Below are 19,723 nucleotides of genomic sequence, written 5' to 3'. Positions count from 1 at the left end.
CTCAATGCTCAGTCTCTAGAAATGAAGGTCTGGCAAGGTATCCAGTTGGTCTAGTGTTTAGGCTTGCCATGGGGACAAAAGGTTAAAATAGTACCAGTGTTCAATTGTCATTTCATCTATTTAGAGTGCTTTTTCACTACTTTGAACATATTGTATATTCCTTAAGTTTCTTACAACCAGGAAGTCTTCCAGATAGGAAATACGAACTTAAAGCTTAAAATATCTCATTTTGGATAGCATATATAGTTCCTCTTTGGACTTTGTAATTTGTTTTTTGAGCTTGGGGATATTTATCTCATTACTTTATTTTTTAAAAGATTTTATTTATTCATTTTTAGAAGGGAAGGGAGGGAGAAAGAGAGAAACATCAATGTGTGGTTGCCTCTCATGCGCCTCTCACTGGGGACCTGGCCTGCAGCCCAGGCATGTGCCGTGACTGGGAATCGAACTGGTGACCCTTTGGTTCATAGGCCTGCACTCAATCCACTGAGCTGTACCAGCCAGGGCTGAACTTTGTAAATTTATAAAACTTTGCTAAACAATTAGTAAGGCTACCGGATGCATGGAATCGAAGTCTAATATTTGGCCTGTGCTTTGACATGCAGGCAAGGGCTCCTTATGTGGGGAGCCTGTGTTCCCTGTCTTCTTACCTGAGCATTCCTGCCCAGAGTTCACGACTGAGTGGCATTATACCTTTGAGAAGAGAATCTTTCCCCCATCAAAAAAAAAATACTTGTGTCTGTGCTTATTTTTAATGCAATGCCTTGCATTTTCTTGTGTGTGATGTTTTGCTCAGTGTTTCAAAGGCTGGTGTAAGTGGAATTGAAAAACAGCCTGAGTGTTGAGATAAGAATAAAATATTACAAGTTGATAGCTAATTCTAGAAGTTTATAAAATATTCTTTAGATAGAGACATCTGTCTTATGTTAGTATAACAGTGCTATAATCTGAATTGTATTTGATTACAGGTCAGTGATTTTTGAGCCACAGTTCTTTGCTGGAGGGGAACTGGTGGTGTGTGATTTAAGGAAGGTGATTTGGGTTGACACTAGATAAATGCAGCTATAAGTAGTAGTTTTATGATGAATTAAGTAAGATCAACTAAAAAGTTTCCTATCATTTAAGTCAAATCTTATGCCTATGAATATAGGAAATATATATGTTTTAAAGTTGATTAATTTTGTGTTAAATATTGATTTTACACATTATATTGGGTAGGCCAAAACGTTTGTTTTTTTCTGCAAGATAGCTCTAGTAGTGCTTAGTTGTCTTTAACTTCATGTGAAACAATTCTGTTAGATTGTATTGTAACAGATATCATACCCGCGTAGTTTAAAAAAAACTTATCAAAATTGATGAATTTGTGTGCAGTCATTTTAATATTGAAGATGGAAGAAAATGCACATTTTTGGCATATTATGCTTTATTATTTCAAGCTGAAATGCAAAAATCACTTGTGCAGTGTGTGGGGAAGGTGCTGTGACTGATGGAACATGTCAAAAGTGGTTTGTGAAGTTTTGTGCTGGAGATTTCTCACTGGACTATGTTTCCTGTTTGCGTAGACCAGTTGAAGTTGACAGTGATCAAATGGAGACACTACTGAAAACAGTCAATGTTACATCACATGGGAGATAGCCGATCTACTCAAAATATCCAAGTCAATAAAGATATTGGTGAAGATTAAAAATATGTCTCTTATTTTACAGAAAAAAAATAAACTTTTTGGCCAACCCAATATTTTAGTGGAATATTTTACCAAATATATTTTATGCTATAATATATACAAAGGAGAATGTAACGAAGCATATCATCCAAGGGCAGCTTGGTCTTCCCCAGGCTTTTACCTTTAAAAAAAAATCTCGTTTGTTTTTAACTTTAGAAGAATGGTTACAAATCTTGATTTTTCTGGAAACTGGTTACTCTTTACACACAAGAGATATATTTTTGTAGGTTTTAATTTTTCACTAAAACAGTTAGTGCATGCATAGATGAAAAACCAACAGTGCTCCCCAGTTCTCCTTATCTCTCTTTCTTGCTCCCCAGAGGCTGTAACTTTGACCTTTTTGGCTGATTCTCTTGCATTTTGATCTGTATCAGAAAATGGCATGCTTATGTTGCTGGTTCTTGATTTTTCAGTTTTAACCATTATGGGAGATGAGACTTGAGGTCTTTTTACACGCTACCCTTCCTCCGCTGGCATGTCCCTCCCCCCTCATATATATGTATACGTATATATGTGTATATATATGAAATATATGTGTATATATAAAATACATATGTATTTTACAAACGCACCCCCTATACACACTTTTGATCCCTCGATTCCCCCACCATAAATTATACTAGCAATTTTGATTATATCAGCATTTGTTAATTGGTCAATTTGTAAACTGTAGTTACCTTTCTCCAGTCCTGTATTTTTATTTTCTTGAAGTTAATGTTTATTTGCTTTGTTTTCCATATATACTACTAATCAATAATCCAACCCCTAAATCTCTACTAGTGTTTTAAAATCACCTTTCAATATATTTATTGAAACTTAAACCAATTTCATTTTCTTGAAGGTGTCACTTCTGGAGCCTTCTGACCTGTCCAATATGGACTGATTACTCTCCATTCCTGATACACACTTGCCATAATCTTCTTGAGAATTGCCCTTGTCTTTCTCCTGAATTGGGTCTTCTAGTTCCTGTATCTCATATCTTCCCTTTTCTGCTTTCACCGCTTTGTTTCACTCTTAGAGGGCAGCATGTCTATTTTTTTTTAATTTTTCAGAGAAAAAGTGTTTGTGGTAGATTAATTTTGTGAAATGTCATAAGCAAGTCTGAAAATTATTTTTAACTCTCCTACACTTTTGATAGTTTGGCAGGATAAAAAGTTTAGGATGGAAATGATTTTAAATGCATCATATCGTTGTCTTCTGCCTTTGGATGTCACCACTGAAAATTTCAGGAGCACTTTGATCCCTGATTCTTGACCTGTGTATTTCTCTTTGTCTTATCTATTAGTGTTCTGAAATTTCACAGAGATGTGTCTTCACATGAGTCTGTTTTCATCTGTTGTGCTGGGTACTCCATGCTCCATTTAGTCTAGCAACTTGCAGTTCTTGAAAATAGTATTTCGTTAATGTTTCCCTCCTCTCCATTTTGTCTCTTCTTCTCTGTATAACTCCTCTTAGTTAGATGTCCTCTCATTTTCTTTTATTTTCCTGCTCTGTGCTTTTTCTTTCTTTCTTTTTTTTTTTTTTTTTGGTATTTCCCTAAATTTATCTTCCATGATTTCTATTGAATTCTTTATTTCTGCTTTTGCTTTTTTATTTTCTAACAGCTCTTTTGTTTCCCCTGGATGTTCCTCTTCTATAGCTATCTTATTCTTGTCTCATGAATATAATAATTATTTCTCTCTGAGAAGTTTACTGACTGTTTTCTTCACCCTGAGGAGTTTCATTATTTCAAGTAGATTCGACCTGTTGGTTTTTTACTTTGGTCTCCATCTTTCATGTTGCAGGCTTTTCTCAGCATAAAACGACCCAGGGTTATGAGCTTATTGCGACAAGTGGAGAAGCTCTGCTTGCATGCTGAGCGTCTCTGTAGCCATTTTGTGACTGGATTGTTTGGGGTTGTTACCTCATCTCAATGTCCACATCTTTCGTCCTAGGCTGCTCATGTTCTCTAGAGAATCCCCTTCATGTCTGCCTGGAAGTTATATAAAGGCCAGGCTACACACTGCCGATAGTCAGGGGGGAGAAGCAGGTGAAGGGGCATTCCCAGTGTCCAGCAATCCCACTTTCCAGACGATTTCAGTGTCCTGTGTCCAGCCGTATGTTTTGTGTTACTCTCTCCAGACAATCAACCTCTTAATTTTTGGTCCTGTGGGGTGGAGGGTGGGGGGCAGCAATTATTACCCGGCAAGGACGGTGAGGTTGACTTACCGATAACTAGTATAATGAAAATTTAAGCAAAAATGTAGAAATTCCAAGAAAATAAAAATACAGGAATAGAGAAAGTTGACTTCACCTTACAAATGCTTTGGCTAATGAATACTGACCTGATATGATGTGGGTCACCTTACTGTAGTTCACCTCACCTCAGGTAACTTGTGCTGCTAATTCCTGAGCCTTTGGAAGATTTTGCTGTATGAATGAAATTTTCTGCTTTCTGGCAGCTACTTTAGAGTTTGGTCACTTTCGGCCTGCCACATCATTTACTCCTTTGTGCATCTGTCTTACAGCTTCAAAGCCAGCTTTCCTCTCGTTCTCCCCATCATTGTAAATGTGCCCCTTTCAAAGTGAAATTACAGACACACGTCTTTATTACATTTGGGAAGGGTTTTAGATGAGAGGAAAATGAGATGAGTTTAATTTATCTTTACCTAGAAAAACTGATATTTCTTTTTAAATTAAAGCATTTATTCATTTTACTTTTGTATTTGTTTTGTTTTGTTTTGTTTTCAAGCATGACACTTGACTTTGTCAAATCCAAGCGCACCAAAATTTTGGAGTTTGTCAGAAGGATGACTTTCTACTGGAAAACCATGCTTAGTTTTAATTTTTAATCATGCCTTGGGTAAAAGGATCTGTGATGAAGAACATCCTTCAGCTTTCCCTTCAAAATGAGATGGTTTGCTCGAAGAACCACTATAGCCATCCATATCTTGCTTTAATTTGAGTTTTTCTTTAGACTTCTGGAATGTTAACACAAGAAATGATTGGGCTCATTTGGCATACTGGTGCTATTACAAGCTCAGGCTAATCCCCAAGTGACTTTGTATTTTATTTTAGTATGTATCAGTTGTTGATTATACAAAACTTTGTCTCCAATTTGAACAGAAAGCTAAGTAATAAAAAGGAAAAATAATTCAGAGCATTAGTTGAGCATTTACTAAGCATTTGTTGAGTTCCTATTGTATATAAGGCACTAACTATACTGGCAGCTATAACAAAAGAAAAAGGGTTTGTTCTTTTAGAGCTTATAATTTAATCAGTACAAACAGGGAAAATACATGAAACACTTAGTGAATGCTGGGAAACCACTCTTCCCCCTTGTTTACTAAATATTTTTGTTTAAAAACAATTGGGAAAGTTGGAAAAGAAGTTTTGAATATATGTATTTCCTTTGGATCTTGGCTTCCAGATTAACCATTATTGTAGGGTTTTTAAAAATTTTATAATGTAATGTATATTACATTATGTTAATGTATTTAACATAATTAAAATCTGTATGTTTTCATTCTGATCATTGCTTTTAACCCTAAAAGATTACTTTAAGCAAAGAATAAGAAAGAAAAAAGACTGGTGATTTGAAAAAAGGACGTTTTTTATTTAATACTTCCTTTTCTTTCCCTTCAGACTTCAGTAAACACATTTGGTTCAAAGGCTATTTACTTTTTACCGTTTAGGGAGACTGATCATGAAGTAGAGTGGTGAGAAGTATGCTAACCGCTGTCGGTCTGTGGCGTCCAGCATCTCTGGATGCTTCTGACTGTGAACAGTTTCCAATGGCCATTTCTGACCGTTAACCTTGCTTGCATTTTCAGTCATCTGCTGTTCTTGGAGGAAATATTTCAGTCATCTGCTGCTCCTGTATATATTATTACTACTATTCGTTTTCTTTCGTATTACTGAATTTTACAGCTGCTTCCAAGATCCTCAAAGTTATTTCTCATTCCTTTACGGTGTCCAAATACTTGGCATGGCAGTGCAAGTGAGGAGGGATGGCTGGTGTTGATGCGCAGACATTTGTGCTTACTCCTTCAGTGCTGACACCAGTACCGTCGTGCTGCAGACGTGGCCAGAGTGACACAGAAACTGCATGTCCTCGTGCCCTGCGCTCTCCCCCTGACCAAACCAGATTATTTCACAGTTTTTCTTCATGTCTGCCACTCATTGAAATGCAAGCCCTGCGGGAGAGAATGCAGCTCATCATATCGCTATGTTCTTGGCCAGTCTCTTGCAAATTGTCCTAATTTGTTATCCTTCCTGTCTCTTAGATTTCTTTCTTCTTTCTCTTTAGGGAAAATATGGAGGTTGTTTTGTAGAGGGATCATCTATGGGGACTGCAGTTCATATTCTATGATTACAACTGAAAAAACATGAGCATAGTTGGGGATTAGTTGAACTGAATTCTTGATTTTCTTTTTTCTCTTCTGTTGGCCCACCTCCGACATGTCTCTCAAACATTTGGGGCCTCATTTTTCTCATCTATAAAATGGAGATAATCCTATCCCACCCAGTTTATGGTGATTTTTTGAAGCTAAAATGCGATAGAAAGTGTAGAAGGCCCTGGCTGGCGTAGCTCAGTGGATTGAACGTGGGCTGGGAACCAAAGTGTCCCAGGTTCGATTCCCAGCCAGGGTACATTCCTGGGTTGCAGGCCAGAACCCCCAGCAACTGTACATTGATGTTTCTCTCTCTCTCTCTCTCTCTCCCTCCCTCCCTTCCCTCTCTAAAAATAAATAAATAAAATCTTAAAAAAAAAAAAGACTTCTGCTGCTAACACCACTTGTTGGCTTTTGGTTATATAGCGTGTGTAGGTGTGTTTGTATTAGCAAAAAAAAAAAAAAATCTAAAAGAACTCCTCAAGGGGCTCCCTAAAACAACAGTAAGAAATTCTTCCTCAGTCATTTAGTATAAACAGAAAAAAGTATACTTTATCATTTTACACTTATGAGAGAGTAATATAATACTAGGAGAGTAAGCATATTCCTCTGGCCTGGTAGGTATTTATTTACCGAGAATCTATATAGAACTTGATTCTTAGTAATCTCCAACCAAATACCCTGGAGCTACATGTAGCAACTACAGATTTCATTTGTGTGTGTGTGTGTGTGTGTGTGGCTAAAAGCATAAGATAAGTTGTTTTCACTTATTCCTACAGTTTCTTGAAGGCTCTGTTTAGTTTTTGAAATCTGTAAAGGTCATGATTAAGGTAAGAATGGAAAAAATATCTGATTTGTAGGATGAAATTTAAAGAATTAAGAGTAATTGTTCATGGGTTTCATTCATTATAATTCTTAACTATAGGCATTAAACAAGTATTATAATTACAGTGTATCTGTTAAAGTTATTATATGGTATTTGATGTGACAGACTGAAATGACTTACTAGGAAAGAAATCCATGATATTAAAAGTATAAATAAATATATAAGGAATAAGTGTATGAGGAGATTACCTTTGGAAGACAAATTCATGACTTGTGCAATGAAGCCAAGCATATTTGCCTAATAAAATCTTATATGTAAGAGTACTTAATTTTGTTAGGTAAAGTGGTTATTATCAGTCCTTAGGGGCCTGTGCAGAAACCTCTAGGAGCCCCCATGATACTGACCCTCCAGGTGTACAGTCACTAGCCTGAGCAGCCCAGTTGCTATTTTGTTGCACAGGTGAACATAAACATAGCATTTTTGTAACAATTTTCAGGAGCCTTTTTAACTAACCCTTCTTACAACCTCTGTTCCTTCTCCAAGGGTAATAGCTATTACATTTTGTTTTATATTCTTCCAAGCTTACTCTGTATATGTATATATTTGCGCCTGTGGAAAATATAAAGTACTATTTTGTGTGCTTCTATAAATATCATACAATACTGTCTTTATGACACTTGCCTTTTTTCCACAGAAAAGTGTGTTTTGAAAAGTTTTTTCATGTTAGAGCACATGGAAACCACGTTGCTCTTTTAACTCTGCAGATTATCCGCAGGAGGGGTGTTTAGCTGCACCCCTGCTGAGGAGCATTGAGCTCGGTTCTGTTTTTCACGTTTTCCAATAATGTCACAACAAGCATCCAAAATATTGTCTCACTCGAAGCAGTATTATCAATTAGTGAGATGATTTCTTTCACTTGATAAGTTGTGACAGTGAAGGTTTAGTACAGTTAAAACTTTGCAAATCTTTTATTAAAAAGGTTACTTGAGTTCTGGTAAAGGTAGCATGAAGAGTCTGACATTTTTTAAAAGATTTTATTTATTTATTTTTAGACAGAGGGGAAGGAAGGGAGAAAGAGAGGGAGGGAAACATCAATGTGTAGTTGCCTCTACTGTGCCCCTAACTGGGGACCTGGCCCGTAACCCAGGCATGTGCTGTGACTGGTAATCAAACCAGTGATCCTTTGGTTCTCAGGCCAGCACTCAATCCACTGAGCCACACCAGCCAGGGTGAGTCTGACATTGCCACAAAAAAGCAAATATAAAACTGGACAAACCTGAAAACAGCCATTTAGGGGTATTGGAAATTGACCAAAGGCAGTTAAAAAGAATTGGTTTTGCAGAACTGAAGAGCATGGGGTGAGAGCAGTGTGAGTCTGTGGCCTTCCTGCCTGAGGTCTGTCCAGATTCCTTCCCAGCGGTACTACACCCCGCCCCGCTTGTTCAGGTGTGAGAACTGGAGTTGTACTAGTTTGGGACTGGCTGAGAAAACAGCTTTGCTGCCAAAGTGTTGAGGGGGGGGGCTGTGACTTGATTTAAGAAAGGGGCTGAGAAGGGACACGGAAACCTGTGGCTTTGCTGGTGAAAAACGGTGGATTTGGTTGGGAACAGATGGAAAAAACCTGCTGCCTTAGTAGCTCAAGGTTGTGGACCTAGTTTGGAATGAGCAGAGGACTAATAGAAATTTAATAGAGAAATTGTAGAAATGAGAGCCATAGAAGGACTGTGATAGACTCTCCACACAGCTCCAGTTGACTGGGAAGCTACATATGTTGGGGGTAGTCCCAAGGGAGCCTAGCAAAAAAATTCAAACCAAGGGAGACTGGAGAACGGGCTGCAACCTTGAATGCATTCCCCAGTCTATACACAAATCAACTGGCAGAGCTTGGAACTCTTACAGACTTGAGATGTTTCAGCACAACCCTTGCCCTAGGCATTGGCTGAGGATTGAGCTGTACAGCGATAGGCATGACCCCTAGGAAAGCAGGCTGAAATACAAAACTAAGAATTAAAAAAGAACTGCACAGAGATGTCCCAGCTGTATACCATGGAGGGAAACAGATTTTGCAGTTTTAATTAAGATGAATTACTAAAAAAGACTCAACAGCTCTAAAAAATAAAATAAATCTAGAGTTACTATAATATATTCAAAGTTCAATTTTCAACCCCAAACTGCTGGGCATAATAAGGGAGGGAGGGAAGAAGGGAGGGAGGGAGGGAAAGAAAGGAAAATGAAAAGAAAAACGAGGAAAGTGTGACCCCATAATCAGGAAAAATGGTCAGTGAAAACTGACTGAGTAGACTTGATACTGGATTTAAGTATGTTCAAAGAATTAAATGAAAGTAAATTCACAACACTAAACAAATTGAGAATCCAAGTAGAGAAATTAGAATAGAAAAACTAAATAGAAATTTTAAATTTGAAAAGTATAATAATTGAAATGAAAAATTAATTGAATAGTATGAACAGCAGATTTAAGGTGGCAGCAAAAATGTGAAGACCAATACAAGGTATTCTGTTCAAACAAGAGAGAGAAAAAAGTTGAGAAACAGCCTCAGAAGCCTGTTGGACGATGTTAGGCATTTCAACATATGCATAATGAGAGTTCCAAACAGAAAGGAAAAAAAGGGACAGAAAAAAATATTTGAAGACATGGTGGCACCAAGCCACCCCAAATTCAGTGGGAAATATAACTTACAAAGGTTTCATAAGATGGAGTAAACACAGTACACCATCTCTCCACTGAATGCAGCAAAAAACTGGACAGAATACAAGAGCAGACTCTGAAAAGTAGGCTGGTTGAAGAAGACAACCAGAATTTAAGTACCACTGAATCAGTGATGAGGTTACCTTTTTTTTTTTTTAATTCCTTGACCCAGCTCAAAATCCAAAAGTGGGCATCAGAGTGAACAGAGAGAACTCCAGAAAACCTCTAGTTCTGGCTTAAAGAGCAGGATGCCTAGCAAGAGTGCAAAAATCCCTCTTTTTTATTTTGAGTTCTGTTGCCCTCCAGCTCCCAGTAAATCCTTTGGCAGCAGTGTTGAGGCAGCTACCACAGCCAAGAGGAGCCTAATTAACATTCTAAGGGAGGAAACCTTCCTCTTCAGTTGGGGCAGTTGTGGTCCCTGCTGTTTTTTTTTTTTTTCTTTCTGTATTCTCCGACCTCCTAAACCAGGTCATGAGCACAGTTGTAGGAAGTACATGGCAGACTAGGTGGGGGTGGTGAGGGTGGTGGGGGGAAAGCCTGAGGCTTCTAGCCAGAAAATTGGTAAATCCCAGAGAACCAGAAGTACCTAGATTATGGTCAGGGAGGAGGTCTGGACAGAGGCTCCATAAAGCCGTTTATGCACTCTTGGGCTCACCCTCGAGCTGTGCATTTGTGGATCTGACCCTGAAGAGCATACACAGATGTTCAGACTGAAACACTGATAGAAGATGATCACCCAAATCCCAGACTGGCTAGTGTGCGGCTCATGCGGGACAGATCCAAGTAACACTGTGAAAGTTTTGAACAGTTCACTAGTTTTTTATAAAGTTAAACTATACTGATCATGCCACCCAGCACTGAAGAGCACAAACAAGGGTACAGATAAGCATGGAAGGCTGAACTAAAATGGCCTGGTACCTTAGAAGGGCAGAAATTGAGGCCTGAGCTCAGCTGAGTTAATTGCTTGCTAAAACATAGTATGAACACTCTCCATAAAAGAGCAGCAAGACACAGCGTTTCATAACATGATATTAAATATGTAAAGCATACAATCCAGAATTACTTGGCACATGAAGAACCAAGAACACTACAACTCAAAACTCACAGGTAATCAGTGAACAGACACCAATGCTGAGATGTGGGACACGGATGTGGGATCCTCTGAGAAAGATTTAAAGTATAAATGAGGAAGGAGAGTGTATAGAATGTGTCAGTAAAATAAAAGAAAAACCAAATGGATAATTTGGAATTTACAAAAACTCATGGACAAACACGGCAGCAGAATGGAGACAACAAAGAGTCTATGAAATTGAAGACAGATGAAATTTACCCCAAATTAAACAGCAGAGAGAAAAAGCTGAAAAAATAATAAGCAGAACTTCAGGGATTTATGGGACAATATGAGAGGGTCTCATATTTTGTTTCATCATCAGGTACTCAGAAGTAAAAAAGAAAGAATACTGTGCAGAAAAATATATTTGAAGAAATAGTAGCTGAAAACTTCCCAAATTTAATGAAAGATATACACCTGTAGATGAAAGAGGTTCATTGAAAAGTAGGCTCAAACAGGATAAGCCCAATGAAATTTATGTCCAGATATGTTATAATCACATTGTAGAAAATAAGACAAAGAAAAAAATACTAAAAACAGAAAACAACAACCACCAGTAACCATGAATGATGTGGATTCCTCATCAGAGACCATGGAGGCCAGAAGGAAGTAAACCAATGTTTTGAATATGCTGTGGGCTTCAGGGATGGGGGCAGTTAGTCCAGAATTGGAAATGTGCTCTAGAACTTTCCTTTTCCTTTTGTTTTATTTTTTTTATTTTTGGAGAGGACTTCTTTTTGAAAGCGCTGCATGTAATGCAAAATTCTTTCTGAGAAATAAGATTGCCAGAAGGCTAAACTAGCTGCTTTTGCAAAGCATATGGTTTGTAACAGGAACATTGATAAGTTCATTCAAAGCAGTTGTTCACTTTCTGAATTAAACTTGTCATCGGAAGATGACAAGGTGCAAAGTGGTAGGTTAAGATGATGAAATTAGGAAAACCTATTTTATTTTTTAAAAAATACATAGTTTTTAAGATAAGGCAGTTGTAATTAAGTTGGTTATTGAGATTCTGATTATAACCCTGATTATAACTGCAAAAAAATGGAAACATCATGCATATTTTATCAACAGAGGACAGACTAAATAAATTTGATGCATCCATACAGTGAAGTATGAGATGTATTGAAAAGAATGAGCTCTATTTCCCGGACCTAGTGGAGCAGAAGGCTCCATCGTGGAAGTTGCCATCCACCACAACAAAGACAAAAAGTTCAGTACAAGGAACCCAAGAGCCAGGACATCTACCTAAGGCTGTTGGTCAAGCTGTACAGGTTAATGGACAGATGAAACAACTCCACCTTCAACCAAGTGGTGCTGAAGAGGTTGTTCATGAGTGGCACTCACCTGCTGCTTCTGTCCCCTTCCCGGATGATTCAGAATATGAAGCTTCCTGGCCAGAAGGGCAAAACTACTGTGGTTGTAGGGATTATCACGGACAACGTGCATGCCCAGGAGGTGCCCAGACTGAAAATATGTGCACTTGTGTGAGCAGCTGCACCTGGAGCCTTGTCCTCAAGGTTGAGGTTAAGATCCTTACCTTTGACCTGCTGGCCCCAGATTCCCCCAAGGGCCGTGGCAGTGTCTTCTTTCTGGTCCTCACAAGGGTGAAGCGGTGTACAGGCATTTCTGCAAGGCCCCTGGAACTCCACACAGCCTCACCAAACTCTACCCGCCCTCCCAGGGGCCACTGGGCCAGCCATGGCTACAAAAACTAACCCCAGATCACACCTTGTTATTAAAAATATTTTGGATGATGAAAAAAAAAAAAAGAAATGAGCTCCAGTATGGAAAGATCACTAGGTTGAACAATAATCACATGCATATAATTAAAAAAAAAATATATATATATATTTAAATACAGGCATAAATTCTATCTGAAAGGCTGGAAAGGTGATCTCTTTGGAGGAGATCAATTTTGTGTTTATTTTAAAATACTTCAAGTTGGTTACACTTTCTTATATCACATTATGTGTATAGGTGAATGGCTATATAATGGCTTTTAGAAATAACATATATGTAAACATTTTTAAACTCATTTTTCATCAAAACTTTTGACATGTTTACTCCATCATCTTCTGGCATTCAGTGTTACCAGTAATAAATGCCATGCAAGTCTGCTGATCTCCATTTTCTCCTCTCTTAATCCTCAGCATTCTGAAGTTCCATTTAGATGTGTCCGTATCTGGGTCTTTTTCTTTCGATCTGCTCTGTACTTGGCAAGCCCTTCATTCTGAAGTTTGTTTGTCATTTAAAACTCAGGAACATTTTTTCCTGTTCTTTCTTTAGCTACCTCCCCATCTTTTTCTCTGATCTTGTCTATGAGACTCCTGATGTGCACTATTGGATTGGCCTGTGTGCTTTCAGTTTTCTCCTATCTTCCATCTTTTCCTCTTTGTTCTGCATTTTGGAGTTTACTTGGGCTCGATTTTTCAGATTAGCAGTTTCAGCTTTATTCTGTCAGTTAATGTACTGTTTGATTTTTTAAAAAATGACAATTTTAATTGCCAGGAACTTTTTCTTATTCTCAGGCTGCTCCATTTTCTCCTTCTTGGTGGCCCATTCCTTCATCAGTACAATAGCCTCTCACATATATCTCTGAGAATGCAAATGAAAATAAATTTTTAAACAATTTTATTTATCTATTTTTATAGAGAGGGGAAGGGAGGGAGAAAGAAAGGGATAGAAACATTGATGGTTACTTGTCGACACCTCCTGGCCAGGGAATGAACTGACAACTTTTTGTTTTGCGGGATAACACCCAACCAACTGAGCACACTAGTCAGGACTAATGAAAATAACCTTTAAAGTTCTGTTCTCAACATCATCTGTTCCACCATCCCCCTGCCCCCCATTTTGGTTTGTTCAGCTCTGCCCACTGTCACTGATATTTTGTTCAAATATCTGGTGAGCTAGACCTTATGTTTATAAATGAGAGTCTAGGTTGATTAATCCAGAATACGCCTTCGCATATCTGATGAGGATTTCCTCTGAATCAGTTGTGTAGGCTGTACCCCACACTCAGAGCCCTCTCTCTGGGTGGGAGGGTGTGAGTAGGACTAAGGAAGTGGTGAGCCTGTCCTCAGGCAGACTTCCCTTTCAGGTTTGTAGGCAAGAGCAGGTGAGCGAGCTGGGAGCCCTTGCAATAGCTAAATTAAGAAGAATTTACCCTGGAGATAGGACATATTAATATTAGTGCAGTGCTTTAAGTTGGAAGAACAGAAGGGCAGAAGTACTCCTAGAAGTGTTGGGAAGTTTTGGTTGTCATAAATGTGGAACACTACAAGCATTTGGTGGAGAATAGTCCTGTGCAAAAAGAATTTTTGCTCCCCAAATGCCAAATGTTTTCTGTTTGACAAACACTGCTACAGTGTATTCAGTCTTGTATAGTCTCCTTTCCTCCACTCCCACCACCTTCGGTGTCTGTTGTGAAAAACCAGATTTGCCTCAGCTTCTGTGCTCCGTATTCCTGTTAGGAACCTTCCCGTGCAGAATAAACACCTACCATCTCTGGAAGGAAGTTTGTGGTGTTTCCACCAACACGTGAGCTCTTGTGACTGGGGCTCCTTAATTGCCCTGAATGCTCTGCTGTGCCTGCCCTTTTCTTCTGTTGACTCCACCCTTAGAGTTTCTGTAGGAATGCTTTGGAAAATACAGCTCTACATTTTGTTTTTAGACTTTAAATGTTGATCATACATTCAAGAATTTCAGTAGGATGAACTGAGTTTGGTTATTTCCAGTAGGATGCCTTCCACTGGTGTGTCTCTACTTTCCATCTTCTTGTCTTCCCACCATCTCCATCAAAGAAAGAGTTAATATTCTACTTTTTTCCTTGTACCCGCCCCCCCCATGTTAATAATGCACTAGGAAGTATTGTTCTAGGAGTTTTCCATGTATTATTGAGCAGCAACAACCCTGTGAGATAGATACCATTGTCATTCCTGCTTAACAGATGGAAGAAGCTGACTTGGGGAGGTTGTTATTTACTTAGGCTTTCAGGACTGGTTAAGTGGCAGAGTCCAGGCTCTTAACCACTATGCTATATTGCCTAACTTTGCGATACCTTCATTGTGTTGGTATCTTTGTGCTTTATACACATTTTGTTCTACTCCACTAGATTGACTTTTTGGAGGAAAGAGTATCTCTGTTATCTTCAGTATCTAACATTCAGTAACATTCAGTATCTGGCCTGTAAGTACTCAGTCAATGTTCGTTAAATAGGCTGAGCACAATGAAAATTTTACTTTCCTTCTGTGATTCAATATAACCAAATTAGAATTTTAAGATATTAATTGGAGCTAAAGTATTGACAGCATATAGTCATAATCTAGAAACAATTTTTATTGACTTAACTAATGATTGACAAGAACTCTGCTGTCATGGTCAGATCAGTTGTACGAAAACAATGTGTCAAAATTTAACCTTAAAGAAACCTGACCTCAGCCACATTTCTATAGGTTCTTTTTTTGCTGTAACATTTCTTGGAAGTATATTTTTAAAAAGAATTTAGTTGCTAGATTGCAAATACAGTACAAGTAGTCTAATTGACTTAGATACCTCCTTTTAAATTATGCTTAAATCTTTCCAAATGCACATAGACATGTCCTGGATTCTATAAACTATGTAGCATGGTTCTAGTGAAATAATTATTTTACCTATAAAATAAAAAGGACAAATTTTAACACCTTATGAAAACTTAAGTTACCTGTCATATTTTTCATGGAGGATTCATTTTGTTGAATTGAACAGGAATGAATTTACAAAGGGATTTTTAATATTAAGTAGGTTCTAGCCCTAATTAATTAAGACTAGTTTATTTAGCCCTGGCTGGCATAGCTCAGTGGATTGAGTGCGGGCTGCGAACCAAAGTATCGCAGGTTCGATTCCCAGCCAGGGCACATGCCAGGGTTGCAGGCCATGACCCCCAGCAACTGCACATTGATGTTTCTCTCTCTCTTTCTTTCTCCCTCCCTTCCCTCTCTAAAAATAAATAAATAAATCTTTTAAAAAATTCTAAAAAAAACCTAGTTTATTTATTTACCAAGAGTTATAAAGAGTTAGTTGAGAAATGTTTTGTAAAACAAATTTAGAAGGATTTTTAGAGCAGAATATAGGTGGGTAAACACCATTAATTTTATTAAATTTGCTTCACACACTGGTATATTATAGAAAGTTAGAAATATATTTAAGAAGTGTTACTGTAAAGGCTTGTCATTTAAGTTGACTAACCCTTGAAAGAGATGGCTTCCTTCTCTACAGCTTGTTGTACAATTTGTGGGAAGTGCTGACTCCAATAATATAAAGATGTATTTCTAAATAATATTTAATTTAAAAAATTATTTTTAATTTTGGTAACTTAATAGTGTTGCATTTGTGTGACTGAAACTATATTGTTGAGAACTTACGATGTGCAGCCTGTGGGCTAGTTGGTAGGAATATAGGTTTGAACAAGAAAAACATTTCTGTGCTCATCAGAGTTATTTTAGAAAGGGAATTATACATTAAACAAATACCAAAATACCTAATTATAGGTTTATCAGAGTTTCAAAACGTAGAATACTATGAAAATACATGTATTAGGAGACTTTCTCCTATTTGAGGCAGCCAGAGACAGAGCTCTGCTGCTCCTCAAGGGTGCCTGTGAACTACTGTGTTTTCGGACTATAAAACACACCCCCCACCCCAATTTGGGAGGAATAATGGTTGTTTACGCTGCTGTTGAGTTATGTTTACATTTACATTGGTGAAATATTATGTTATTTATGTTATTAAATATTTTATACATGTTTTGCTTAAAAATTTTTTTTCCTATTTTCCTCTAACACCTAGGTGCATCTTGTGGCCCAAAAAATGCAGTGGGTATGCAAAGGTGGTTATGTATATGTGGTGGTGAGGAGAGGACTTTATATCGGGACAAGGGGAAGATGAGTACAGCTAAAACCAGAAAAGGGTGGCTTAGATCGAATCTAGTGATGTATTAAAAGGCTTAGAGGCTGTAAACTTACTTTTTAGTATTTCTATGTATGAAGAAAATAAAAGGGGAACCTCAAGAACCCAAAATTTATTTATTAAAGTATGTATATTTATTCCTACATGTTTAAACGTCAGTTACCCTCAAAGTACTATTTGTTCAAGATTTTCTTCCATTGCTCAAAACACTTTTTTAAAGGTTTTTAAATTTTTTTTAAATTTTAAGTATATTTTATCAGTTATGCTATTACAGTTATCCCTTTTTTTCTCCCCTTTATTCCCTTCTGCCCTGCACCCCCACTCCCTTCCCACCAGCATTCCTCTCCCTTAGTCCATTTCCATGTGTCGTGCATATAAATTCTTTGGCTTCTCCATTTCCTATATTATTCTTAACCTCGCCCTCTATTTTGTACCTACCATTTATGCTTCTTATTCTCTGTACCTTTTCCCCCATTCTCTCCCCTGTCCCTCCCCACTGATAACCCTGCCTGTGATCTTCATTTCTGTGATTCTGTTCCTGTTCTAGATTTTTGCTTAGTTTGTTTTTGTTTTTGTTTTTTTAGGTTCAGTTGTTGATAGTTGTGAGCTTGTTGTCATTTTAGTGTTCATATTTTTGATCATCTTCTTTTCCTTAGATAAATCCCTTTAACATTTCATATCATAAGGGCTGGGTGATGATGAACTCCTTTAACTTGACCTTATCTGGGAAGTACTTTATCTGCCCTTCCATTCTCAAGGGTAGCTTTGCTGCATAGAGTAATCTAGATTGTAGGTCCTTGCCTTTCATGACTTGAAATATTTCTTTCCAACCCCTTCTTGCCTGCAAGGTTCCTTTTGAGCAATCAGCTTATAGTCTTATGGGAACTCCTTTGTAGGTAACCATCTCCTTTTCTCTTGCTGCTTTTAAGATTCTCTCCTTATCTTTCACCTTGGGTAATGTAATTCTGCTGTGCCTTGGTGTGTGCTTCCTTGGGTCCAACTTCTTTGGGACTCTCTGAGCTTCCTGGATTTTCTGGACGTCTATATCCTTTGCCAGATTGGGGAAGTTCTCCTTCATTATGTTTTCAAGTAAGTTTTTAGTTTCTTGCTCTTCCTTTTCTCCTTCTGGCACCCCTGTGGATTTGGATGTTGGAATGTTTCAAGTTGTCCTGGAGATTCCTAAGCCTCTCCTAATTTTTTTGAATTCTTGTTTCTTCATTGTGTTCTGGTTGAATGTGTATTTCTTCGTTCTCCAAATTGTTGATTTGAGACCCCGTTTCCTTCCCTTCACTGTTGGTTCCCTGTACATTTCCCTTTATTTCACTTTTCATATCCTTCACTTTTTCCTCTAGTTTGTGACCATACTCAACCATTTCTGAGAGCATCCTGATTACCAGTGTTTTGAACTCTGCATCTGGTAGGTTGGTCTCTCTTCATTGCTTAGTTCTGTTTTTGGAGTTGAGATCTGTTCTTTCACTTGGACTATATCTCTTTACCTGGGCACAGCTGTTATGTTGTAAGGGGAGGAGCCTTAGGTATTTGCCAGGGTGGGGCAGCCCACTGCACTGTGTTGTGGTACTGTCTGTGGGGGAGGGGGTTCTAGAGGGAACAGTGCCACTTGCTAGGCTCTTGGCTGGTTTTCACTCATTTTCCCCACTACCCACAAGCAAATTGGGCCCTTGTGGTGCGGATTCCCTGGGTGGGTGGGTTTGTATACATTCTAGGACTCTGTGGGTCTCCCTAACAAACTCTCCTATGAGGCTGGGAGTTTCTCCCACCACTGCAACCCCCACAGGTTTTTACCACCAGAGGATTTGAGGCTTTGTTTTCCCACGCTGGAACCCTGGGTTGTGTGGTCTGTCTTGCTCTCCAGTTGTTCCTCCCAGTTTATTCACATGTAAATGTGGGACTGCTCAGTATTCCAGCTGCTGGCTCGCCTGCCCCAGCCTGCTGCTTTTCTGCCCATCTCCACTCCTCCTACTGGTCTGCATGAATGTTCCTTCTTTAACTGCTTGGTTGTCCGACTTCCATACAGTTCAATTTTCTGACAGTTCTGGTTATTATTTTTTTTTAATTTGTTGTTGTCCTTCTTTTGGCTGTGTGAGGAGACAGAGTTGTATCTACCTACACCTCCATCTTGGCCAGAAGCCCGAGAGTTGACATTTTTATAGCATGGAATCTTCTTACTCCACCACATGGTCTCTTCATTTATTTTAACTGTCCTTTAGTATATTTTACAATTTTCCTCCTATCTGAACATTTTTAAGTTAGCGTTATTTTTTATTTCTAGATTTTGTTGCTGTTGTGAATAGGATTTTTTTTTAATCCCCAGTGATGTTTTTGAATTATTACTATTATTTAGGGAAACTTTTGATTTTTCTATATTGCTCTTATGTCTAGTCACTTAGCCAAACTCTTATAACTGACTTTAATCATTTCTCAACTGATTCCTTGAAACTTTTCTAAGTAGATCATTATCATCTGTTTTTTAAAAAAATATGTCATGTCTTAACTACAGTGCTCAAAACTTTCTACATAGGTGTGAAAAGCAATGGTGTTAGTGGGCATTTTTCTCCTGTCCCTGCCTTTATGGTGAAGCTTCTGACATTTCTCTATTAAAGTGTGATGCTTTTTGTAGATACTGGTATACGATAACTGGTTTTATTCTGTTTTAACTAATGTAAGATTTTCCCTTAAGGTTGAGTTTAAATTTTATTTGAAGTATTAGAAGCATTCAGATGATTGTGAGTTTTTTTTTTTTCTTATACTGCCAAAAAGTTCTTTTGGTTTTTAAGTAAAAATAAAACACACTTTTCTCACTTTCACCAATAACTTTATTGAACAACATATTCACTGTTTTGTTCCACTACCTTCTGCCATCTTTTAGGCAACTTCGTAATTCCATCTTCCCAAAACATTTTATCTTTTTGAGGAAAGAACTGTTCCAGGTGCCTTTTGCAGTCTTCCAGGGAATTGAAATTGTTTCCATTGAGAGAATTATGTAAAGACCAAAATAAATGGAAATCCAAAGGTG

The 19,723-nt window shown here is 38.0% G+C and overlaps 1 protein-coding gene and 1 pseudogene across 2 annotated transcripts in view; both read left to right on the top strand.

Annotated features, from left to right (window-relative positions):
• Positions 1–12,605, top strand: part of LOC114507293 — a 33,911-nt pseudogene extending 21,306 nt beyond the window's left edge.
• Positions 1–19,723, top strand: part of MPP6 (membrane palmitoylated protein 6) — a 100,438-nt gene that overhangs the window by 21,718 nt on the left and 58,997 nt on the right. The window lies entirely within an intron of this gene.

Source organism: Phyllostomus discolor, chromosome 10 (genome assembly GCF_004126475.2).
Source record: "Phyllostomus discolor isolate MPI-MPIP mPhyDis1 chromosome 10, mPhyDis1.pri.v3, whole genome shotgun sequence".
NCBI lineage: Eukaryota > Metazoa > Chordata > Mammalia > Chiroptera > Phyllostomidae > Phyllostomus > Phyllostomus discolor.
The sequence above is the reverse complement of the archived record's forward strand: the minus strand, read 5'-3'. Positions and strand labels throughout refer to the sequence as shown.